At 44.8% G+C, this 26,382-nt stretch overlaps 1 protein-coding gene across 2 annotated transcripts in view; it reads right to left on the minus strand.

Moving 5' to 3' along the window:
* The window catches only part of SYT9 (synaptotagmin 9), a 196,673-nt gene that overhangs the window by 21,869 nt on the left and 148,422 nt on the right, over nt 1-26,382 (minus strand). The window lies entirely within an intron of this gene.

Raw genomic sequence — 26,382 nt, forward strand, 5'->3', positions numbered from 1 at the left:
AAGACGGGGCAGGAATCTGCCTGCCCACTTTTTCCAGGAGGAGAAGGTGAGGAGCCAGGTGGGGTATGAGGCAGGCCACAGAGGGTAGGGGCAGCAGCCAGAGCTGGGTGTCACATGGCAGTGGCTGCCCCTTGACAATGGGACCCAGCCAAGGACAATGAAAGAGAAAGGCAGCAAGGTCCCTGCTTCTGAGCTGGGAAGCTGGGAGGAACTTAGAGTCTACACACTGGACCAATGTGGGCTGGAGACCTGATGGTGATGAGCTGAGGTGCTGAAGGGCTGCACAGGCACCTGCTGCTTCTCCTGCTGGCACCACGTCCAGATGGGACTGGTAGACAATGGAATGGGGGTTTTTCAGTCAGGTTAGAGAGAGCCCCAGGATCCAGGGCCAAGCGGACGACTTCACTCTGAATTCCATGGAGCAGAGTAAGATGGTTAGGGTTGTAAAGTGGACGGGTAATACAACGGCACAGCATGGCATTGCTGTTGAGGGTTAAATGTGTTAATCCACACAAGGTGTTAAGAACAGCGCTGGTCACATTAAAAACATCAAATAAGTGCTAGCAATTATTATTATTGCCACTATTACTATGATTACTGTCATCACCACCACCATCATCATCAGGCCCATCCATGAGGAGACAGTCAGGTGAGAGGCCTGCGACCAAGGCAGGTGAGAACCTCCTCATTCCTCCGTCTGGCTTGAGAATGGACCCCTCTGCCAACATCACTAACAGGCAGTTTGGAAGGCACAGTGCAAGCAGCTCTAGATTCAGGTATTTCACATTGGGCAGCTCTCCAAGGTAGGCATCTATGTTAACTAACCCCCAGCTGACACCAAGCCCTGTGCAGGCAGGATAGGCTTTCATCAGCTTTGTAATCCAGTGCCTGGTAGAAGACCCAGCACAGAGGAGTCCCCTAAATATTTGCCGAATTAAATTTTTAAAGGAATGTCACCTCCCAGAAATCACCCAGACTAAAGTTTTTGATGGGACTGCATCTCTGCCTCTTTCCCAGGCCTCTCTCCCAGTCCAGCAAAGGTTACTGCCCCCTGGCCTCTATTTGCCTTACAAGTGTACCAGCCTTGTCCCTCTGGAGAGAGCTTGGGAGTATCACCTCCTGCTTCCATGTGGCTGGTGGGTACTGGGGGCAGAGAGGATGGTGGGGAAGACTTTTTCTTTCCTGCTCTGGGCTGTGCCAGGACCCTGTGGCTCCTGTGGCACCAAATACTAAGTTTAGGGGTCAGGAAGTTGTCATGATGCTACAGGACCTGGAGATCACTGCGCAGGAGGAACAGCGCAAGAGCAGGCCCTCCTGGGAGTTCCCAAATCAGGAGAAGGAGCCCTGTGAAACCTGGCTTCTCCTTAATAACAAAAATGATGATAATAATAGCTAATGTTATTGAGTACTATAGCAGGTTGACATAGTTATGAATTCCAAAAATAGATATTGGATTATGTTTGTAGTCTGCTCTGTACCTGGGCCTGACTGAGTTATGATTAGGGCTTTAATTCAGCCTCATCATTATGGCATTGAGTCCCCACCCCTTGGTGGGTAGGGACTCACAGATAAAAGGATGGCAAAGGATGGAGTTGAGGGTTCTCAATTTTGGAGTCTATATGTTGGAGTTTTGATGTTGGAGTTTGCTGCTGAGGCCTTAAGCTGGAGCCCTGGGAAGTAAGCTCACAGAGGAAAGAGAAACAAGCCCCAGGAAGAGAGGAACCCTGAGCCCAGGAAGAAGCAAGCACTGGGAATAAAGGAAGCTTGAACTCAGAGAAAAGCAAGACCCTGGAAGGGAGGAACCCAGGAAGCCTGAACCCTCACAGACGTCAGCAGCCATCTTGCTCCAAATAGACTTTGGTGAGGGAAGTAACTTATGCTTTATAACCTGGTATCTGTAAGCTCCTATCCCAAATAAATACCCTTTATGAAAACCGACCAATTTCTGGTATTTTGCATCAGCACCCCTTTGGCTGACTTATACAAGGACATACTATGTACAATGTGCTATTCTAGGTGATTTACATTTATTCATTTAATTCATACAACTCCATGAAGTAGACAAAAAATAATTTTTACTTTATATGATAACATAATTATTCATGAGTGTAGGGATTAGACATTCCAGATCCATGAACTTCACTGATTGGAAGCATCTTATTTCCTCTGCAGCCCTCTGCTCAGGGTTGGGTACCCTCCGGGCTAGTCTGGCACCTGCACTTGCTGTGCTTGGGGCTCATTCCCATCCTGGGGTTTCAACAAAGTAGCTGCTCACGCTGGGACAAAAGGAGGTCCTGTGGCCTTTTCATGGTGGCTACAAGAAGTGATCTTTTTAGTAACCTCGGCAGGAGCCACTACTGTGGGCAGGGGAGCAGGCTGGAAGAAGGGGACCTCCCCAGGGCTCCACTGGTGGAGACAGTGCCTTTGGGATCCCGGCAACAGGTATAGAGTCTGAAGGGCTGCTCAGCCAAGAGCCTTGCATGTCAGAAGAATTTTCCCTGTGATATCGGGATGTCAGGAAGCAACTGCATCCCTGTGGGCTGCCACTTTCTTTTCCCCAAAAGCTGCTTTGTGTGGTGCAGAAAGAATAGAAAGTGGTTAAAGATAGGAGCTGCCCACAAAAGTCCATGGTAGACTGAAAAGGGCAGTCAGAGGTGCAGGGGGGGAGGCAGGTTGTTCAGGAAGTAGCAGAGCACTGAGCTTCCTGAAGAAGCATCAGGAGCAGGGCAGAGTGAGGGCAAGGTCAGCAAGGAAGGGGTGCAGAGCTGAGGCTGCAGCCAGGGACATGTTTTATGTTTTCTTCTCTTCATTAGAGAATCTGTGGGTTTACAGAACAATTGTGCATGAAATATACAATTCCCACACACCACCCCACGACCAACACTTTGCCTTGGTGTGGAACATTTGTTACAATTAATGATAGCACTTTTTAATAATTGTACTATTAAAGTCTATGGTTTAACATAGGGTTCACTGTTTGTGCAGAGTAATACTATGGCTTTTAAATTTTTTTATTCTATTACCATATATACAATCTATCTTTTTAATCACCTTCAGATAAATATTTCAGTGCCATCAATTGCTTTCACAATGTTGTACTGCCCTAACCTCTGTCCATTAACAAAGCTTTTCCATCATTCCAAATAGAAAACCTGTACCTTTTAAGCTTCTACTTCCCATTTTTATCCCCACCCTTTCTCTGGTAACCTGTACTCTAGATTCTCACTCTTATGAGTTTGCTTATTCTAATTATTTCACATTAGTGAGATTATATATTTGTCCTTCTGTGTCTGGCTTATTTCACTCAACATGATGTCTTCAAGGTATATCCGTGTTGTCACATGTATCAAGACTTCATTCATTTTTACAACTGTATAATATTCCACTGTATGTATATATATTTTATTTATCCATTCATCAGTTGACAAACACTTGGGTTGCTTCCATCTTTTGGCAAATGTGAATAATGCCACTATGAACATTGGTGTGCAAATATCTGTTTGAGTCCCTGGTTTCACTTCTGGATATTTACTTAGTGAGATTGCCAGGTCATATGGTAGTTCTATAGTTAGCTTTCTGAGGAACTTTCAAACCGTTTACTTTGCCACCAGCCTTGAACGAGTGCTCCTACTACTTCACATCCTGTCCAACACTTATTTTCTGTTGTTTTTTTTTTTTAATAGCAGCCATTCTGGTGGGTGTGAAATGGTGTCTTGTGGTTTTGATTTGCATTCCCCTGAGGGCTAATGATGTTGAGCATCTTTCCCTGTGCTTTCTGGCCATTTGTATACCTTCTTTGGAGAGATGCCTATTCAAGGTTTTGCCCACTTTTTCAGTGGGCTGTTCATCTTTTTGTGGGTAAGTAGAAGGATTTATTTATATATTCTGGATATTAAACTTTATTAGATTGTGGTTTCCAATATTTTCTTCCATTGTGCAGGTTGTCATCTTACTTTCATGATAAAATCCTTTGTGGTACAAAAGTTTTTAATTTTGATGAGGTCCCAGTTAGGTTTTTTATTTTGTTGCTTGTGCTTTGGGTGTAAAGTCTAAGAAACCATTGCCTAACACAAGGTCCTGAAGATGCTTCCCTGTGTTTTCTTCTCAAAATTTGGCAACTCTGGATCTTATATTAAAACCTTTGATATTTAGAGTTGATTTTTATGTATGGTGTGAGGCACTGGTCTTCCTTCTTTGTTTTGCAAATGGAGATCCAGGTTTCCCAGCACCATTTCACTGATTCTTTTTTTCTGTCAGCAACAATCTGTTCTTGAAACCCTCCTGGGCATTTCTCATTTCAGTTATTGCAGTTTTCCATCCCAGTAGTTCTGTTTGGTTCCTTTTTAAAATTTCTATCTCTTTACTTAGTCACTTATATTATTCATTCATTGTTTTCCTGATATCCTTTAGTTCTTTCTCTGCACTTTCCTTCATGTCCTTGAGCATTTTTAAGATCATTTTTAAATGCTTTGTTTTGTATGTCCATATTCTCTTCTTTTTTATTGGTGCTTTCGGTATTTTTATCCTCTTCCTTTGGGTGGAGCACCATTTCCTATTTCTTTGTTTGTCTTGTAAACTTTTGTTCCACACTATACATTTGAATATTTTAAAATTTTAACTTTGCAATTTATTCCCTGAGATGTCTTTCTTGGTATTTACCATCTAGTGATGAGACAGAGATTTTCTTGAGCTTCAGCCCTTCTATCAGGAACGTCTGCCCAAGGCACTGTCAGAGTTTTCCCTGTCTTTTTGGGCCTCTATATTCTCCTGGGCTTTTGTTTATTAGTTGTTTTGGAGTTTCCCTGTCTATAGGAGTTTGGTTGCCCCTCTGTTTCCCAGGAGCCAGCCTCCCTCTCCTGGGTGTTTGAAGCTGGTAGGCCTTTGTGTGAGACTGTCCACCTCCACAGTTTCTTACATTTCTTTCATTGGTTTGGCTGCTTCTGGCCTGGAGGGCAGTTCTGGGAGGAGGGTCACCCCAGAGAGGACTCTCCTAAGCCAGTCTTTTCCAGCCAAAACAGGGTCATGGACCCACGAAGGTGCACAGACTGGCTCCAAAGTGCCCGGGGGAGGGGATCAGGAGGGACCAAGAGTTCTCTCACCAGCCAGGAACTTTTGCGGGTCTGAGATAGCCAAGGATGGAGAGTGATGCCTGAGGCATGGTGTCCAGCAGCCATACCAGCCTGTGGTTCCACCTGCTTTCAGAGGCTGCTGGCTCTCGTGGCAGCAGATATTGGACACTCCTATTCTCCCTCCTTTGTACATACTTGCATGTTAACATCAATTATTAAAATAAGCCTAGAAAACATTAAGTGCAGAAATAGTGTTGGACATGTTACATTTGTTTTCTCACCTAAGTCTTGTGTCAGCTCTATTAGGTAGGATCTATTATTGTGCCATTAGAGAGTTGAATAACCTGAGAGGTTTAGAGAGATTAAGAAATCTGCTCAAGGACACACTGCTTGTAAATGGTACAGTCAACATGAACCCAAGCAGCTTGGCTCCATCTCAAGCTTTTAAATGCCACACTCTCTGGGTACCCAAGGTGAAAAGGCCCCTGCATTGGCTTTGAGTTACTGGAGGTGGACCAGGGTCCCTGCAGAATCTCAGCAGAGAGCTCTCCTGGAAGTTGCATGGCAAAAACAAGTCTACCTCCAGGCAGTCCACAGCCACTGACCTTTAAGTCCCGGCATTAATCCTGTTTTGGAAAATCGTGAACTCCATGGAAGATCAAAGGCGAAGACCAGATTCCTGCCTGTCAATCTGTTCTTGCTTGGCCCTTCAGGTGGTGGAGACCTCCAGGGAGGCAGCAGCCACAGACACAAAATGCTCCTTGGCTCTGCCTTGGAGGGGAAAGAACACCTGTGGCTTCCATTTGCTATGGAAATTGGACAATTGTTCACTTAAAACCATCTGAAAACAAACTGCAGTGACTTCAAAATTATGTATTCACAGAACATTTCTAGACTCTGGAATAGGCATAGATGGTAATGATTTAATTGATGGTTAAGTGAGTAGATAAAATGAACGTGCTGAATCCTTCCCGTAATTATCTCTCCAAGGAGCCCCAGCAGCTGTAATTACTGTCTGGGGCCGAAATTACAAACCAGCAATAGTTTTAAGCAAAATGAGTTGCAGTCGCAGCTCAATTTCTGAGGAAAAGTTGGTCACTTTTGTTTTTTTTAGGAGGTACTGGGGATTGAACTTGGGACCTTGTGCATGCAAAGCAGGCATCAACTACTGAACTACACCTGCTCCCCAGGAGCATGGCTCCTGAAGAGGTTCATTGCCCAAACCTCAGGGAATAGGCTTTTGCAGTGTTGTTCTTCATCCCTGGCCCTCACCATCACTGTACACTGCACACTGTTCTGCTCTCTTTCTTGCTTCTGGCTGACCTTCCTCCTGCCCCTTCCTTCCAGGAATTTTTCTCAGACTAGCTAGAACACATGGATCTCTCCCACTGGGGGGCTAGAGAACAAAGGGGCACTTAAATCTCAGTTCAGGGATGATCACAGAGCCTGGAGGTAGACTGGTGGTGTCCCTACAACTCAGTGTCTACACTGTTAGTGGCCAACACACCAAATCAGGTTGTAAATCCATTTCTGGTTACAATTAACCAGAATCACATGATCAAACAAGTTCAATCATGATGATCTAGATCTTCCTCTGGAGGTGACGTGGGTGGGAAGAAGAGACTTTTGGGGATGAAGTAGACATGGTGCAGTGAGGATAGAGTACATGACTGCAGATTCTAGCAGAGCTGGCTGAAGATACTCACCTTGTCTCAGGGCCTTTTGGGCTATAGCCTCTTTTATCCATCAGCACTTCTAAAGATGCCTACTATGTGCATAAGCTGTGTTCCACTATGGATAATTCCTTCTATCCCCAAACATGAATCCTGTGTCCTATCCTTGCTGTGAGTGGTTCTTACTAGGTGTGAATAGATAGAACACAGAACCCGCTATCTTCCTTTGCAATACCTTTCACAATTTATCATGCTGTTATTAAACAATCTATTTATTTTTTTCCTTCTCAGTCAGATTGCAAATTTTCATAGGGAATGGGACCAGCTTCTCTCCACTATATCTCCAGTGCCTGGCAGAGTAGTTGGTAAATTTGGTTTATTCGAATGAAAACAAGTCCTAAAATGTTAGAGAGGAAGAGGGCAGATGTGACTGCCACACTCCACCCTAGAAAGAGGTCAAAAGTCCCCAACTAAACCCCCAAAGGGGAAGGGCTCAATTCCAAGGTGCTAGGTGGTGGAATCTGTAGAATGATGAGCAAATCAAGGCTTCCACATGGGTACAATAGCATTAACTCTCATTCTTGCTCTCTCCATCATTAGTTCTCCTCATTAGGCTGTGCTCCTGAATGGTAAGCATGTCTTTGTATGTATGAATCCTCAGTGTCACTGTGTGGAAGAGACTGGCCCTCAGTAAGTGTTTATTCAATGAACATCAATGAACCCATCAGCAAGCAGATGGGTTATCTGCAGTGACGTCGATGGCCAGTGGAGGGCAGCAAAGGGCAGCAGAGCTGATGGCAGAGGGCTCCAGGAAAAGGCTGTTTGCTTTTCAGGGGATGCCTGGCACTGGGGCAACGGTCCTATTACTTTCAAGTGAGTATTTGGGGATATGAAGAGCACCCAGACTGGAAAAAATGGCTGACAGGAGTTTAGTGAAGCCCAGGGTCATAGAGAAGGGAGAGTAATGTGAGTGGGGAGTACAGCAGTTGGTGGCCAGTGCTGGAGGTGGGGGTGAATATGGAAGAGCAGAAGCCCAGGATCCCGGCGTGTGTAGTCCAGTCACAGTGCTGACCACACAAGCCCTGTGCAGAGCAGCTCTGGGAACCCCCAACTCACCCTTGGAGCTTTGACTATCTCTGGTTTAAAGTGACAAGTGCCCTAAGAATCAGGCCTGACACCACCTTCCAATCTGAACTAGGTTGAGGAATCGGTGGGATGAGAGAGGCAAGGCTAGACGAGGGATGTGGGCAGAGGGATGCTCTCAAGCCCCTTCCTCAGGTTCTACCACAGGGTGGGACTTAGCAGGGTTCTGGGTCTTCTCAGCTACAAAATCTACATCAAACGCTTGTTATGAACATGTCAGGGAAGACTTAAAGAAGGCCTTTCTGGGTTATTAAAAAAACATCGATTTAGGTATAATTGACATATCTTCAAAGAAAAATTTTTTTACCAAGGTTTTAATGGAAATAAATCAGCTGCACGAAGCCCCATATTGTTCCAGTTGTGGGAAACGTGTGGGCCTTTGGTCACGCACATGGTCCTTTGCGCCGACGAGCAGGGGAGGCAAACGTGACAGGCGCTAAGAGTAACACGTTCAGGCTCAGTGCGATTCCAGGGCTGGGCTCTGGCTCCAGTCTGCTGTGTCTCATCCCTGCTTCATTTTCCTGACAGCCCATTTGCTTCTACCTGATCTCCAGCTCTGAAGTCTCTCTGCTCCACTTCTCCAGTCGCAGCTCCCAGCTTCACCTCCCACCACCTGGCCGGTCTTCTCACATGGTGCTGCTTCGTGGTGACTCCCGCGGCCTGGCCTGGGCTCCTCTTAGGTGAGGGCTTCTCCGGGCAGCCTGGGGGCCGTGAGCCGTGCTCTGAGCCCTGGCTGTCTCCTTGGTACCACGTGGACTACTTGAGATTGGACATGCTCCTCCTCCTTCCTGTCAGTCCAGCTTGTGCTCCGACACGGACACTCCTCTTCTCCTGTCCCTTGTTTTCTGGGGCAAGTTTACAGGTTTCCCAAGAGTTCAAATTCACGTTCTCGATGGAGGCCTTATGCCATCACGAGCAGCTGTGAATCGAGCAGCCTCTCCTGCTCCTCTTTGCGTGTGCTGCCACTAACCAGATTGTATAATTCCAGTTTATATAATTTCTTGCATTCCCTCCTGGAACTTTGTCCACTCTGATAAGCTGACTTTTTGGAAACACTTTCCAGGCTGCTTCAGTCCTGTGACTATCTTGAGTTTGTATGACTGAAGTCAAAAAGGCACAGTGAGTGTTTGTAATCTGAGTGGTAAGAGGCGGCTTCTTCTGTCAGCACAGGGCCCTTTAGAGACTTTAGAACAAATGCCCAGGCAAAAACCACCCACAGCTGGACTTGCTGGCATCAATGGGGCAGGAGGGAATGGGGTGCTGCCCATCAGAACTGGGAGGAAAGAATGTCATGGGAAGAAACTTCTGCATCAAAAGATGCTGAGATCAGAGAGGAGGTCTAAGCAGCGGTGTAACGCATCCACTCAAGTGTTCCGGGGCAGGACACGGCAGGGAGCACAGGTGACGGGGAGTGGGGCTGTGAACAGAGGGGTGCAGCTTCAAAGTGCAGGGCAGAGCATAAGGAAGAGGCCGGGGCATTCCTGAGCATTTGCTCAAAGTGAAAGAATAAAAGCACGGTCTGGGCACTGGCAAAAGGCCCAGCGGGTGGGGAAACAGTCTGGCAGAGCCAGTTTGGAAGAGGGTGGGCTTCTTCCAGGACTCCAGAGTGCGGTAAGCACACGGAGAACACCTGGTACCAAGAGACCCTGTGGGAGGAGGCGGGTGCTTTCTGCTGCTTGGGGGAAAGGTGGGGTGGGGCCCCTGCTCAGGAGCCACAGTGTGCCTGTTACGGAGGGGTGGGGCCTGCGTGTGCTGTGGGAAGAGCTGGGCCTGGGTCCAATACCCAAGCCCCTCATCAGCTACCCCCCCTTCTGTCTTCAATCCTTCCTCCCCTTGGGCTCTTTTTCAGCCAATAAAAGCGCCCACCTTTCTGGCTTCGAAGAAAGTAAACTCTTCTCTGGTAGCCCTTCATCCTTTTCTAGCTTCTGGCCTATCCATTTCCTTCCCCATTTCTGCCAAGCACCTAGAACGAAGGCCTCACTTCCAGATTCCTCGCTACTGTCTCCTTCCAAGCAGGGGCCATCAGAATCCACCACTCCACTGAGACCACTGTCCTGGAGAGGAGGGAACGGAGAGGCCACAGACCTCAAGTCCTCGGGCCAACCCACGTGCACGCACAAGAGTGCACTCTCTTTCTTATGAAATTGGTGGGGAAACAGAGGGGTGGAGCACAGTGCTGAGTCGTGATCTTACTAAGTTTAATTTGAAAGAGATGTGAACAGATTTCACTGAGCTGGCTGGCCAGCGCCCTGACAATGATGTCTCCTGCCTCTTCCAGGCCTTGGTCCCTCCCCTGCTCCTTGTAGGAAGGCATCTTCTTTTGTCGCAGCTTCCTTGCTGACTGTTGTTCTAGGATTTGTTTATGTTTTTAGTCTCTCACTCTAGGCCTCTGCAAGCAGAGGGCTGCAATGCAAAGACTCTGCCTGACGCACGCTCCCTTCTCTCCACGCTAGGGTCACAGGTGAGTTTAGGAGTTCTGGGCTAACGCTGATACATTGGCCACTTGGGCAAAACCACAGCTCCCTTAACTGGGAAAAACTTTTGTCAGGAAAGTTCAGAGCTTCCTGGCATGCACTTCCCCCAAGGGATTTAGGGCTTAAAATGCAGGTGAATTAGCTTTTTGTCAGCAGATGACAGGTATAGGCATTTTCACTGCAAAATGGGTGAACCAGTTTTCACAGGTTCACGTGAACAAAGCCCAGAATAGAACCTGACTGGTTGTCAGCTAAAAGGGAAGGAGATAAAGCACAGTGCATGTGTGTGCATCTGTGTATGAGGGTAGTATGGTCAAAATCTAAATAACTTAGTTGTGAACTCATGTATCTTTTAGAAGAGCGTCTCTCAGGTGAATGTGAATGGGTGCATTTTGTCAGATACCACTGTTCTAAGAACATACTACATTTCCTTCACCTCCCCTCTGCCCTCACCAGCTCTCCCTCTTCCTCAGCCCTTCAGCCCAAATGCCCTGTTTCTCCTTTCCCATTCTGTAGCTCAGTAAATGGCACAGCCATCCATCTGGTCAACACAGAGGCCTGGATGTCATCCCAGACTCCTTTTCTCCCTGGCCTCTCACTCGATTTTAGGTGGTCCATTCTTTCGAGTCCACCCCCTCTACTGCTGTGCTCCTCTGGCCTGAGCCCAGCTCATCTTGGCCCCTGCAGTTCTCTCTGTCTCCAGTCTCAACCCCTCTAGTCCATGACCAGGTCTTCAGCGGGATCCTTTTAAAACACAAATTTGAACATGTATCAGCTCTTCTGAGAATCATTCCCAAGCTCCCACATGGCCCCAGCAGAAAGTCCAAACTCCTTAGATGGCTTCGCAAGCCTTTCCCTCCCTCCTAGGCTCATTTCCTTCCTGTGTAGCCTGCGTTTCAGTTTCAGTCACACTGGACTTCCGGGGCCCCAGGCACCTGTCCTTCTCTGTCACATCTTTGTGCCTTCGAACAGGTTGCTCTTTCTTCTCAAAACTTCCCTTTTCTTCTCTGCCCAAGGGGGGAATTCCTACTCATCCTTTACAAGCCTGCTTAAGAGGGGTCACCTTGTCCCTCTTGTTCACTGCTCCCTGTCCTGTGACTGCTTGGGAAGTGTTGCGATTGAATTGTGCTCCCCAAAAGACACGTGCAAGTATTGAACATGTCTGTAAACAGGACCTCTGAGGTTACCGGTTAAGGTGGGCCAGATGGGGCAGGTGGGCTCTTAGCCCAGTATGACTGGTGTCCTTATAAGCAGAGGAAAGAGGGGTGGCCACGTGTTGGGGACAGAGAACGAGTTCCATCAAAAGCCAAGAACAACATGGATTGCAGGCCACGCACCAGAAGCCAGAGGAGAAGCATGGAAGCATGGACTAGACTCTCCTGTTCAGGAGGAACCATGGCCCTGCTGACACCTTCATTTCAGACTTCTAGTTTCCAGAACCATCAGATAATAAATTTCGGTTGTTCCTTCCAACTAGTCTGTGATATTTTGTTACATTAGTCCTGACAAACTACGCCAGTGCACTTTTTAAAAACCACTATACAATGTGTTATATTACACTGCAACAATTTACTTGTCAGATTCCCTCAGAGACCCCCAGACTCCGTGAGGGAGGTACTCTGTCTTCATCTGTGTGTCCTCAGCTCACAGTACCTGGCACCCAGGTGCAGCAGTAACCTCCTGGGGAGAGTGAACGAGTCAGCGGGTGGCCAGTTACCTCTGAGGGCTTTGTCAACGCTGTGACATTGTACATGCACATTAGACAAGAAGTGCCTCTTCCTTCCTTCTGGGGCTTTAGACAATATTTTTCTTCAGTTATAAACACACAGTTGGTGTGTGTGCTGTTCCACATTGCACGGCTAAGCACAGCTCAAAACCAGAAAGCTAAATCATCTATTTGTGCTCATGCAAATGTGACAACACAATTTCAGGCATGTGGCATCCTAGGCAGAAAAGCTAAAGGATGAGGAAATTTACTGGTGAATGTACATGGACTTATGGAGAAAAAGCACTCTGGATGGCCCTAAAAATGTGTGTAGTTTCGTAATTCCCTAATACCTCTTATTACTCCCACTCTGGATCAAGATTACTGGCCCTTTTTGAAAGTGCATCTTGTATGTCAGTGTTTTTCAGAGTGTAGATTGTGACCCATTATTGGGTTTTTGGAAGTAACTTAATGATTGTCGCCATTCTTTTTTTTTAATGAAATAAAAACAACTGAGTGCATCACATGTACGGAGAAGTATTATTTCATGAAATTTTTGTTTTATATCTGTGTGTCAAGATATAAAATGCATGTCTTACTGTGAATCACAGCAACGATCATTGAGGCACACTGTTCTACATACAATTGGGAACTTACTGAAATACTGACACTAAAGTCTGTGAAGCATGGGAAATTCCAACAGCCACAGAATGACAGTCTCAGAATATCCCTGGAAAAGTTATCATTTGAGCACTGCAGTACACCATCAAAAGTCAGCTGCCAAAAACCCTGGATGAGGTCATATTTTACCAAGGTTCTAGCTGGCTGCAACACCTAGGGAGCATCTCTCACTGCCTTTTACTGTATTAGGTACCTTCATATACTTCACATATTTAATCATCACAACAGGTACTTAAAACTAGGTATGGACTTCCCCATTTGATGGAGGAAGAAATGATCTTCATAAGATTAAGTCATTGCTCCAGCTCGGACAGCTCAGCAAGTGTCCGCATCAGGTTCTCCTGGACAACTGTAGCAGCAGAACAAGGGTAGTGTGCCAGGAAGTTTAACTGGGGCAGGCCTTTTTCCTTGATTAAATGATTTTGCTCTTCCTCAATTTTTGTCTGCTTCAACCAAACTAGCTCCTGTCTTTACTTGCTTTGTATCTTCAATTTTATTTGTTTTCAAGAAAAAGTTGATTAAAAAACAAAACCAAATAAAACAAAAAACAAAAACAAAACAACCTGGAAACCATGGGAACTACACAATTGATTTCTTTATAAGCATGCTTAAATTTGCTGAGAACTAATCAAAACTAATACGTATATATGTACATAAGTAACACATTACAAATAATCTAGAATCAGCTGGGGCTGCCACAGACCCTCCAGTCTGGAAGACAGATGCAACAAGTTCTTATATTTAAATGTAAACCCATGTAAATTTTCCTGAAGATTTCCTAGAGCTGTGAAGGTTACCTTGTCTCCTGCTTATTAGCAAAACTCACTCAAAATCTCCTTTAAACTTCTTTTTTTTTAAATTTCCTTTTCCCCACTCCTCTCCATACCTACCTCTGCTCTACCATTTCTCTCTTTCCTAAACCTACCTTTCCTTCAGTGTCTTTAAACTCAGGGCAGGTCCGTCAAAAGCCTCCTACCCTATCCCATTCAGCAGCTCTTCAGGAGGCATGTCCCACCCAGGAACACAAAGTCCCCAACCTAGAGGGTAGCTAAATTCTCTGAGCAAGATGGGAATGGGAGAAGCTCCAGTCCCATCCAGGTCTGCTCCTTCTTTAGTAGGCTTGCTTCTCCATTATTTCCTGGTTCATGGAGTCCCTGGCTGGTGTTTGCAGCTGATTTCCTACCCAAAGAGTTCTATCACCTTCAATCTGCAATTGTTCAAGGACTCTTTTAAAGTTCAGAGACCATCCACCTCAACAACAACTCTGGTCTCAGCCCTGTGTTTCCAGTGCTACTGCTCTTATTATTAATTTTGTTCCTAGTTCCTGCTACTGAGGAAGTCCATATCCAGAAAGACAGTCTCTTAGGCTCCCATGAATTCAAACACAATCTGTAAAGGCAGTGAATGCAGCTACAGCTGCGCTTGGGGGCTTTAGAGAATTAATGGCTTGAAATCGTAAGAGGAACATCTTTTGGGTTGAGTAGTCCTTGAAGACTCCCATGTGATTCAAAAGTCCTTTTCTTCCTATTATTCCCTCTCTTGCTTTCAAGCATCTCTTGCAGCAGCAGCTGAGGCTAAAAGCTATTTCCCTATTACAAAGCACAGCTTTCTCAAAGCTTTTGCTATTAACTCTTTCATGCCCACATACATGGGGGAGCAGCAGAGGCACTGGAGGGGGAGCTTAAGGTGTGGTGCACTGTGTGTGATGCTCCATTCCACCTGGCCTCAAACAGCATGGCTGATGGCGGTATCCCTGACTTCCCCTTATTATTCTGAGTGTGCAGGGTTTCTTTGAGTTACTATTTCTTTCTCTGCAAAATCCCTGGATCCTCCTCCTGATTGAAGATGGGATTCTGGGTGAGCCCATATCCACATGGTATTTTGTTCTATAATTGAAGAGTACGGGAGGACCATATTATTTTTAAGCAGTAGGATAAGAGACACGGACACTCGTTCTGGGAGTGGACATTCTATACCTTTACAGAAAATAAAAGTTTAATTGCAAGTGTAAAATCAGATACTGTCACCTCCAACTACTCCTCCATGAATAGCAATGTTGACTTCCTCACTGCGGTCCAGCAGCTGCCCTGCCCTTGCGTTGGGGTCCTGTGATACAATCTTCTTTAGCCAAGGGGCCTTGGTAGAAAACTCAATCCTGGACCCTTTGTGCTATAAAGAGCCCTGCTACCTTCACCCCTGCACCCCCGGCCTGCCATGAGTAGTCTTCCCACTGCTCTAAAACCAGAAGCCCAGTGAGCAGGTGGTAGCTGCTCCAACTCATCTTGACCCCAGACAAGGAGGAGGGAGAAAGCAGACATGGCCCAGCAAAGGGCACCCTATTTGGATCCCCTTCTTGGTGATCCCTTCCAGGACTTCATTAAGCATTCATAATAGGAAGGAAAAACCCAAAATGTTTACTTTCTTTTATTTGTAGTTTGTTTACTTTCAGGATGGACTTTAAGATCTTTTCTCCAGTAAATGTCTTCAATCTGAACCCTTACTACCTTTATGTACACAGACTATTCAGCTCCTCAGCTATGCAGGGGAAAAAAAATCATGCCTTTGTTTACCTGCCTCCTCATTTATATCTGCTTCTGTTTCTGACAATCTGAGCACCACTCCATATAGAATATCATATACCTAAAAGCTAAGATTGCACTCTGTAACTGCTAAATGAATTGTAAATTACCCCTTGCTTTATTTTCAAACCCATTTCTTTATTTTAAGCACATCAATTTTCAATTTTCAATGTTGTTACATCTCATGTTCTGAATTTTATTTAAATTGCAGAAAATATGCAATTCTACCACTACTGACCACAAAACTTAAACATACAATTGATATAAAATAAATTAAAATAAACATAGCAGTAAAAGATGTTAGGGTTGCTAAAACATTGATATTAAAAGAGTATGGATTTTCATTTTCATTCTAAAGAGATGAATGGCTCTGTATGATTGGAGATGTTGATGCACAAGGGTAATTAGGTGACAGATAATCACCCCTGAGGATCCGTGCCTTCATCAAACCAAGGGGGTGAGCTTAAGGTGGAGAGCTTCCCATCTCACCAGCCCCTTCAAGGCCATGTAGGATTCGAATTACCCTCTGAGTAAAAAAAAAAAACGCAATGAAGAAAACAGTTTTTGTCCCCTCTAATTATATATAGTGTTTACATGTCTTTGGGAAGGAAGTGTCTCTCTTTTGATCATGACTGTTTCAACATGCAAGCTATTTAACCACTTAGAAATTAATTTATTTCATCAGGAAAACTTTTTGAGAGTGTACATATGCCAGGTATACACCTTAGTGAGCATGTCAGCTTTGGGAGTGGTTTTTTGCAGCCTGAGAGAAAATCAACCTGGATGAGGGGCGGGCAGTGTCCCAGATAAGATGTTTTCAGTTCCAAGTAACAGAAATTCTACCTCATACTGCTTATGTAACAAAGGGGATTTAGAGGCTCACATAGCCATAAAGACCAGAGGTAACGCCATGTTCAGGAGAGGCTTGATCCAGCAGCTCAACCCTATGTACAAGGGTCTGATTTCTTCTCCTCTCTCTACTCTGCCTCCATGGGGTTAGCACCACCAGGCCACAGCAGCTCCCATGGTACAAGCATTTTTGTTTACATCCAACAAGAAAGAGAGAACATCCTTGTCCAAGCATTCTAACCAGGAGCTCTTGAACATTCTCTGACGGGATCAGCTTATGTGATGCTCATCTCCATGGACGGCTGACTTGTTTAGCCTGGGATTAAGTCCTATGTTCTGCCTCTGCAGCCGAGGATGGAGTTGGGCTCCCTAGAATCCCCAAGCAGAAATCAGGGCCCATCAGGAAGGTGGGTCTGATACTGTGGAGGCAACTACCAAATGTTCACCCTGCCTATGTGAGGGCCCACAGAACCATGCAGGGTCCTTGGTGAGTGTTCCTTCTTTTTGTTGGGGCATGAAAACTAATGCCATCTACCCCTCTACTGTCTAATAAGGGAGGTGCTACTTTAACTTGACTTTACTAGTGTATTGTCTTCAATAGTACCACTCTACTATTCCAGGAGGCTCTTGCCAAGAAACAGAAAAGTTGCAAATAACATTATTGTTCATAACAGGGACCTCTCCAAAGACTATCAGCTCTTTCTTAGACAGCATCAGTAGTTTACTCCCCGAGACTCTTTAACCGCAACAAGACTTAGTTTGCTGTGCCCACCCAAGCTATAACATCATGTTCCATACCCAATCCTAGCTAGCTCCACATTCCTGTGGTCTTTCCCACACTGAAAGACCCAGCTTAACTGACTTCAAAATGTCCACAAATCCCATCTTGCCCTTTCCCATCTGTAGCAGTTTGATATGGTTATGAATTCCAAAATTAGATATTGGATTATGTTTGTAATCTGTTCTGTACCTGGGCATGACTGAGTTATGATTGGGGCTTTGATTGGGCCACGGCATTAGGGCATTGAGTCCACCACCTTTGGTAGGTGGGGACTCACAGATAAAAGACATGGCAAAGGACAGAGTTGAGGGTTCTTAATTTTGGAGTTTTGAGGTTAGAGTTGGATGCTGGTCTTAAGCTGGAGCCCCGGGGAGAGAGACAGAGCCATTCAGCTAACCTTGTGGAGAGAGGCAAGCTTCATATCTACAGCTGACTTTGTGGAAAAAACAGAGGAGCTAAGCCCAGGAAGCCTGAACCCTCACAGACATTGGCAGCCATCTTGCTCCAACACATGAAAATAGACTTTGGTGAGGGAAGTAACTTACGTCTATGGCCTGGTATCTGTAAGCTCCTACCCAAATAAATACCCTTTAAAAAAACCAACCAATTTCTGATATTTTGCATCAGCACCCCTTTGGATGACTAATATACTATCCACTCCTGGAGAAAGCAATAAACTCAGCTTTGCCTTATCGGTGGGTCATTCTGGTGATATCTGGGAGGTAGCAATCAACAGACACTTCTCTAGAAAGACTCATTTCCAGGAGCAGTGGCCACCCTCGATGCCCTCCACCAGTGCTGCACCCTTGCCCCAGGGCACTTGCTCCAGACTATCAGGTCAGGGTTTGGTCCTTTCAGAGGGTGGCATGAATCATTCTGGTTCATTTCATTAGACCAACACATTAGCAGTTGTCTCTCAATGCCATTCTTGGATATGGAGAGAGGTGAAGGCTCAAGCCCATTGTCATCCAACTTCCTATTTAATCACTAATCAAGTGTGCACATGAACACTGCAGGGCAGTCCTGCTGGGGCAAGGTCAAGGTGGATAAGAGGGAGAGTGAAGATGCAGTTGACTTTCTGTTCAGGCAGAAATGTTGTTTTCTACCACGCAGGTGTTATCTTTTATACTTCTAGTGTTTACCCTAAATGCTCCCATGTATCATATGATTACTACCTCTATAGACCTTTGGAAGAGCCTCTGGTTTTGTATCTAAAGTGAAGCTGAGACAATGGCTAGCATTCTACCCCCCCCCCCCCCCCGCCATATAGACAATGCAATTCAAGAAAGAAGACTTACTTGGGAAATGCTGAATGATCTTAGCTTTGTTTGCTGACCATTTCTCCACCAGCCAGAAACACAGTGGCCCATTAACACTAACCATGCCTGCATTCTAGCCAATACATCAATTGCACAGATTCTAATGAGGCGGACTAGCAAATTAGGGAATCAATAGACAGATCTGGAACATGGCAGGAAGCCCACGTGGCCACGGATACCCCACAAGATGGCTGCTGGAAGACCCTTGCGAGAACTCCCATTTGGAACGAGATTTCCTCCGGAATTAAGGAGAAGCCCTGGATATTCTCCAGGGGGCCTTATCATTGAGCCCTTCCCTCCCGGGGGATTGAGGAGTTGGGAAATCAATCAAAACAGCAAACAACTGGGATTCTTCCCCCTACATTAGCAAAGGGGTGGGATAATTAATGGTTTAAAAGGCAAGTGCAAAGGCCAAATATCCCCTGCTCTTGCCTTCTTCCCCCTGCCTGGATCAGCACACAAGTAAACCTAGGCATTTTGTAAGCTCTAATGGGGAATTGAAGTCTGTAAATCAGCCCTCTTTATCACTTTTCAGCCCTTTCCTCTCTACCTGGGACCCTTAATCTGTTATCTCTCCCATATCTCTTCCCTCCCTACCTTAATAAATTACTGGCCTAACTAATTTGGCTTGCTCTTAAAATTAACTTTTTGTAGTTTAGCCAAGAACCTAGAGAGAATCCAGCAACACTGAGAGATTTGCTGTTTTTCAGATCCCATGCATGTCGCACATTCTTATGCTCTTCGCAATCAGTTTCGCCTCAATGGCTTTGCAAGTGTGAATAGATATTGGCATGTAAATACCACCAATAAAAATACTTTAATTTTGTGAATGAAAAAAAACCCTAAAAAGTAAGTCCTTCATTTTGTCTAAAAACTACTTTCCCGCTACCTTTCTCTTCTCTGTCCTCACAGGCAGCTGGAGCTAATCATTGCCTTGTATAAAACTTCTTCTGAAATGTCTCCTTGGTGAGTGAAGTCAGCCTGTGGACTACTATCCTTGTCACCCCCGACCAGTTCTGATTCAGGGTGCAGCAGTTTGCCAGCCACCACAGGTACCTCCGTGGCACTCCTTCTTCCTCCCCCTCTTATGAAAGAAGATGCTGAGGATCTAGGATGTGGGTACTGCCCCAGCTCAAGGGAGACCGGCACTATTTCTAAGGTGTCTCAGTTTTGAATATTTCTCAACTGTACTCAAAATACAAAGCCACTCCCATCAGAAGGCCATTCATGGGAACCAAGAGAAGAAATGATCTCTTAGCATGTCCTCTTTCTAAATGGAGAAAAGGGAATCAAAGCTTGTGGCCTGAGGGTCACCTCCAGGTGAAGAGCCCATTGCAAATTCACTCTCAAAACCTTCTTCCCCTTGTCCCAAACTGATCTCTAATTTGGACTTCTCTGAATGAATGTGAATTTATGGAACTTTAGAGTTACAGAACGCCAATTTCTTTCATTATATATCACATTCACTCATCAAATATTAATTCAATACCCATGTAACGAATAGGATGGCATTTTCATTCTCTGTATGTTGTCCCACACCCACAGCTCCCCCATGCCCTGTATTCTTGAAGCTGAGGGCAGATGGCACAGAGGCCAATGATCAGCTAGTCCCTAGTGAAACAATACTCTTGCAAGCCAGACCTTGTTGAGAGAAAAAAGACACTCCTAAAGTCCAAATGTTTCCTTTGAAAATTGAGAGGAAATCTTGGCGATCTGAACAAAAGCCACAGGTGTAGAGAAATCATGCTATGATCTAAAGGAAGTTTGGGATGGGAAGAAGAGAGCTGTGGGTAGAAGAGACAGGGAGAGGGGATGAGGAGGGGCTCTGAGGTGAGGGTCCTGGCTTCACACCTCAGGCTTGAAATCTCAAGCTTCTGATGCATTGAGGGGGAAGCTGAAGGCAGATGTGGCCCCTGTGCTGACACGGGGCTACAGGACCAAAGTAGAAAAGGCCACGTAACTCTGTGGGTAGAGAGAGGGCACCTGTCATGGCACTGAGTCTCCCACTGTGCCTAGGTGTCCTGAATGACTAGAGGATGTGGAAAGGGGGTGAAAGTATTTGATGGCAGGTGTCAGGCGGTTCCAGCAAGGAGGGAAGTGACCCTGCACCAAGACCTGCGAAGACCATCTCTCAGGCCAGGACCCAGTGGAGGTACTGCCAAATCTCAGAGATCCAGGGGGTGGCAAGAGCAATGCAGGGCCTCGTCAGCCTGCAAGGTGGCCAGGTTCTCAAGGGGCAATCTTCTTGCCTGGCTGTGTTGAGGGAACAGGCCACAAGTTAGACCAGCTGAGACCTGGCGGCAGCAGAAGCAGTGACAACAGAGTCTGATCCCAATACAAGCGGCACAGCAGCCCCAGGTGGAGGCAAGCCCTAGACCACCCCCTCACAGGAAGGTCTTTGTGCTTTCCCCTCCACCTCAACTCCATCTTGTGAAGGAGGAAAAAACGAGGAACCCCTAGGAAGAAGGGAAAACAGTTCTAGTAGGGAATTTTAACCTTACATTCACTGAATATTTACCCAGAATAAACTGGGATGACCTGGAAAATACTGAGAAGCACTTAATTAGCAAATTCAAGTTTATTTTTTTCCCCTCATGTTTCTTACCAGTATGGTATCAGTTTTAAAAATAAATGTAGCTTTTCTTATATAGGCATAACTCGTTTTATTGTGCTTTGCAGTTACTGCAATTTTTACAAATTGAAGGTTTGTGGCAACTCTGCATTAAGCAAATCTATGGGCACCATTTTCCCAATAGCATGTGCTCACTTTATGTCTGTGTGTCACATTTTGGCAAATCTTGTAATATTTTGGCAAATCTTGTAATATTTCAAGCTTTTTCATTATTACATCTGTTATGGTGATCTATGACCAGTGATCTCTGATGTCACTATTGCAAGGGTTTGGAGCACTGTGAACTGTGCGCATAAAAGATGGCAAACTCAACCAATAAATGCTATGTGTGTCCTGACAGCTCAACCAAGCTGCCATTTCCCCACATCTTTCCCTCTCCTTGGGCCATCCTATTCCTTGAGACATAACAATAGTGAAATTAGGCCAACTAATAACCGTACAATGGTCTCTAAGTATTCAAGTGAAAGGAAGAGCTGCACATCTCTCACTTGAAATCAAAAGCTAGAAATGATTAAGCTTAGTGAGGAAGGCATGTCAGAAGCCGAGATGGGCTGAAAGCCAGGCCTCTTGAGCCAAACAGTTAGCCAAGTTGTGAATGTGAAGGAACAGTTCTTGGAAGAAATTAAAAGCACTACTCCAATAAACATATGAATGATAAGAAAGTGAAACAGCCTTATTGTGCATATGGAGAAAGTTTTAGTGATCTGGATAGAAGATCAAACCAACCATGGCATTCAATTAAGCCAAAAACTAATCCAGAGCAAGGCCCAAACTCTCCTCAATTCTATGAAGGCTGAAAGAGGTGAGAAAGCTGAGGAACAAACGTTTTAAGTTAGCAGAGGTTGGTTCAGAGGCTTAAGGAAAGAAGCCACCTTCATAACATCAAACTGCAAGGTGAAGCAGGAAGTACTAATGTAGATGCTGCAGCAAGCTACCCAGATGATCAGGCTAAGATAATTGATGAAGGTGGCTACGCCAAACAACAGATTCTCAATGCAGATGAAACAGCCTTCTACTGGAAGAAGATGCCATTTAGGATTTTCATACCTAAAGAGAAGTCAATGCCTAGCTTTAAAGCTTCAAAGGACAGGCTGACTCTCTTAATAGAGGGTAATGCAGCTGGTGACTTGAAGTTGAAGCCAATGGTCATTTACCATTCTGGAAATCCTAGAGCCCTTAAGAATTATGCTAAATCTACTCTGCGCTTTATAAATGGAACAACAAAGCCTGGATGATAACATGCCTATTTATAACATGGCTTACTAAATATTTTAAGCCTACAGATCTATTGCTCAGAAAAAAGATTCTTTTCAACATATTACTGTTCATTGATAAAGTACCTGGTCACCCAAGAGCTCTAAAGATGGAGATGAGGGGGAAAGGATAAAGACAAATGATTTATATGGCTAAGAGACTTCAAATGAGTCGGAAGGTCATCAGAAGGGTCATGCTTATGCACATCTCAGCAGGGTCTCAGAGACAAAGTAGATAAAACACCAGGCAGTGGTTCTCCTGAGGGCTACAGAGACACCCAGGCCCTATGGTCATGACAGATGGCTCTGGAGTTCAGTGCCTTGCCAGTGGGTCCTACTTTGGAATTTGTGCTCCTGAGTGTGATGGAGTTGGACTCAGATGTGACTTCTCTACACATGCCTCTTCTGTTACTTTTACTGAACCTGCGGTTGGTGCTGGGGTGGGTGTATGCTCAGGAGACTTGAATCTTTGGACTATTTATATGCCAACTGAGCTCTGAGCCTCAGCAGAGATGCAACACCTACTCTCCGGTTTGTTGGACTTACCCAGGTCAGCTAACAGTGAAGTAAGGATGGTAAACCACCATAACAGGGAATGGGAAGCAAGAGAGTCTACAGCTTCAAGCAGGAGAACTGCATCCATCAGCCATGTGGAATCTAAGCCCCCTCTCGATTTAGAGGTGTAGTGGACATCGCCATCCCAGTGTCTTCAGGATGGAGGAATAAAATATGGATTAGAGTAGACTTACTGGTATTCTACTATAGAAATATTGTGACTCTAGCAATGGAAGAAATTATATCATTCATGTGGAGACAGTGGCCATGGGAGTGGCTGAAAGCAGGGAGAGGGTAAAAGAGGTGTGATATTAGGGCATTTTTGGGACTTGGAGTTGTCCTCAATGATATTGCAGGGACAGATGCAGGACATTATATATCCTGCCATAACCTACTGAATGGACTGGGAGAGAGTGTAAACTACAACATAAGCTATAATCCATGCTGTATAGCAATGCTCCAAAATGTACTGATCAACTGCAATGAATATACCACACTAATGAAATAAATTGTTGATGTGGGAGGAGTGGGGGGTATGGGGAGTGAGGTATATGGGAACCTCTTATATTTTTTAATGTAACATTTTGTGTGATCCATGAATCTTTAAAAAAAAAGATGGAGATGTACCATGAGTTGAATGCTGTTTTCAAGCTTGCTAATGAAATGCAGCACATGGATCAAGGAGTCATTTTGACTTTCAAGTCTTAATATTTAAGAAATACATTTTGTAAAGCTTTAGTTGTCATTGACAGTGATTCCTCTGATGGCTCTTTAACTGAAAACCTTCTGGAGAGTAAGTATTTGTAATCACTGTTCTAGACTATGAACACTTATGATTCATGGGAGGAGGTCAAAATATCAATATTAACAGGAATTTGGAAGAAATTGAATCCAACCATCAGATAGGACCTTGAGGGGTTTAAGACTTCCAGTGAAGGAAGTAACTGAATTGCTGCCAATTCGTGAAAAAACTTTAACAGATGAAGAGTTGCTTCGTACGGATGAGCAAAGAAAGTGGTGTTATTTTTTTGAGATAGAATCTACTTCTGATCAAGATTCTGTGAACATTGTTGAAATGACAATGGATTTAGAATATTCCATAAACTTAGTTGGTAAAGCAGCAGCAGGATTTGAGGGGGTGACTTCAATTTTGAAAGAAATTCTATTGTGGGTAAAATACCATCAAACAGCATTGCATGTTACAGAGAAATCTTTTGTGAAATGAAGTCCATCGATGTGGGAAACTTCACTGTTGCCTTATTTTAAGAAATTGTCACAGCTAACCCAACCTTTAGCAACCACCACTCTGATCAGCATCAAGGCAAGACCCTCTACCAGCAAAAAGATTATGATTCACTCAGATTATGATTAGCATTTTTTAGTAATAAAGCATTTTACGTTAAGGCATGTACACTCTTTTAAAAGACATAATGCTATTGTACACTTAATAGACTATAGGATAGTGTAAACATAACTTTCACATGCAATGGGAAACCAAAAAATTTATGCATCTTGCTTTATTGCGGTATTTGCCTAATTATGGAGGTCTGGAACTGAAACGGAAATATCTCTGAAGTTGGTATGTACCATTTTAATGCACTTTAATGTTTCATGGTCCCTACATTCCCAGTCAGAAAAAAATACTTTGTTTTCTGAGATACTGAGTCATTATGTTGGACCATATATGTGGGGAGCCTGTTAAAACATAGGGGAAGAGGGTGCAGCAACAGCAGGTGGCCCTCCAGGTATCAACTACTCATCTCCTCCATCAGCATCCCCACCCACACACATTAGGCTCATGCTCAGCGTATGTGCCCAGTTTTTGAGCTACTCCTTCAGAGGGAAAAGTATGTGTTCACCAGCCTCAGCTCACCACTGCCTGGGAACTGAATTCACATTGTTTCCAAAGACCTGCTATCTGGGGGGCCTGTGGGCACCTCCAGTCTCTCACTGCTTGATGAGTGGCAGCACCCTCAAGGGACTTTCCAGCCTGTGCCTCAGTCCAAGCCTTGTTTCCATCTTGATGCCTTCCTTGGTGGTCCATTTGTCTCCAGGACCCAAGTTGTGCACCATATCCAAACCCACTGGATGGGAACCCAACCTCCTGTGTGGCTTTTCCAGTCCCCACTGTTTCTCAGAGAATGGGTCCTATGTCCTAAATCTGAATAAATAAATAACAAGTTGCCCAGAATGTTGAAGCCTCTGGCTTTCTCACTTCAAAATATTCTGGATAGCAGCTGTGTTAGTTTTAGTCAATGTCCCCAGTTTTAGAAAATTTCTCAGGGAGTGTACTCCCAAACTCCTGCTGGAGTGGGCACTGGACACACAGGCAACCCAACCTGGGCAGTCAGTTGTCTTCTCCTGGGGATTGTGGAGTTCAGAGACTCCAGGCAGGCTCTGCTGGGCACTTGATGGATAATGTCAAGAGCTGGCTTAAAGGGCTTGTTAGCATAACTGCCAGCCATGTCTGGGTAACTGATGTCTTTTTTTAACTCCATAGCTTTATATTTATATCCAGCTGAGGGTAATAAATGAGGACTCTGTTCTTGCCAGGGCATACTTATCATACCTCACTTCAAAAATCTTCCTGAAAGTAGTTGTGTTATCCAGACAACTAGTTATGTTGGGAATTGTATAATCCTGCATTAAAGAGAGGCAGCAGACTCAATGAGGTGGTCCCAGCAGACAACCAAACTAGCCAGGTGCAGAACTTCAGCCTTATATACATACAAGTATGAAAGGCTGAGTTTGAGAGAAGAAGCTGACTCCTACTCACTGAGACTTGTCCACAACTGAGCACCTTTTGAAGAGGACTTTGGGGTTTACAATCTTGTTCCTTTGTCAATCAGGATAACGTTGCTGATGTTTATTGTCTATTCTGATCAGGCTATCTTTCTTCCATTCTCTTTTAGAAAATTAAAAATTTTTTTCTCTCCCTTTATTTTTTTTTAAATGTTACATTAAAAAAATATATGAGGTCCCCATATACCCACACCCCCCCTCACCCCACTCCTCCCACATCAACAACCTCTTTCATCATCATGGGACATTCATCGCATTTGGTGAATACATTTTGGAGCACTGCTGCACCACATGGATAATGGTTTACATTATAGTTTACACTCTCCCCCAGTCCACCCAGTGGGCCATGGCAGAACATACATTTTTGATTTAACCAAATGGTGCCCGCATCTGGTCTTCCCATCTGTAGCAGTTTGATATAACTGATGAATTCTAAAAAGAAATATTGGATTATGCTTGTAATCTAATCTGTACCTGGGCATGACTGAGTTATGATTAGGGCATTGTGTCCCTACCCTTTGGTGGGTGGGGACTCACAGATAAAAAGCATGGTGAAGAACAGAGTTGGGGATTTCTGTCATTAGAGTTTGATGCTGAAGACCTGGGAAGTCAGCACCCAGAGGACAAAGAAGACAGTCCCAGGAAGGAAGGAACCTTGAACCCAGAGAAAAGCAAGCCCCAGGAACATAAAAACCTAGGAAGCCCAAACCCTCACAGATGTCGTCAGCCATCTTGCTCCAAATAGACTTTGGTGAGGAAAGTAACTTATGCTTTATGGCCTGGTGTCTGTAAACTCCTACCCCAAATAAATAGGCTTTAAAAAAACCAACCAATTTCTGGTATTTTGCATCAGCACTCCTTTAACTA

Source organism: Dasypus novemcinctus, chromosome 10 (genome assembly GCF_030445035.2).
Source record: "Dasypus novemcinctus isolate mDasNov1 chromosome 10, mDasNov1.1.hap2, whole genome shotgun sequence".
Lineage (NCBI taxonomy): Eukaryota > Metazoa > Chordata > Mammalia > Cingulata > Dasypodidae > Dasypus > Dasypus novemcinctus.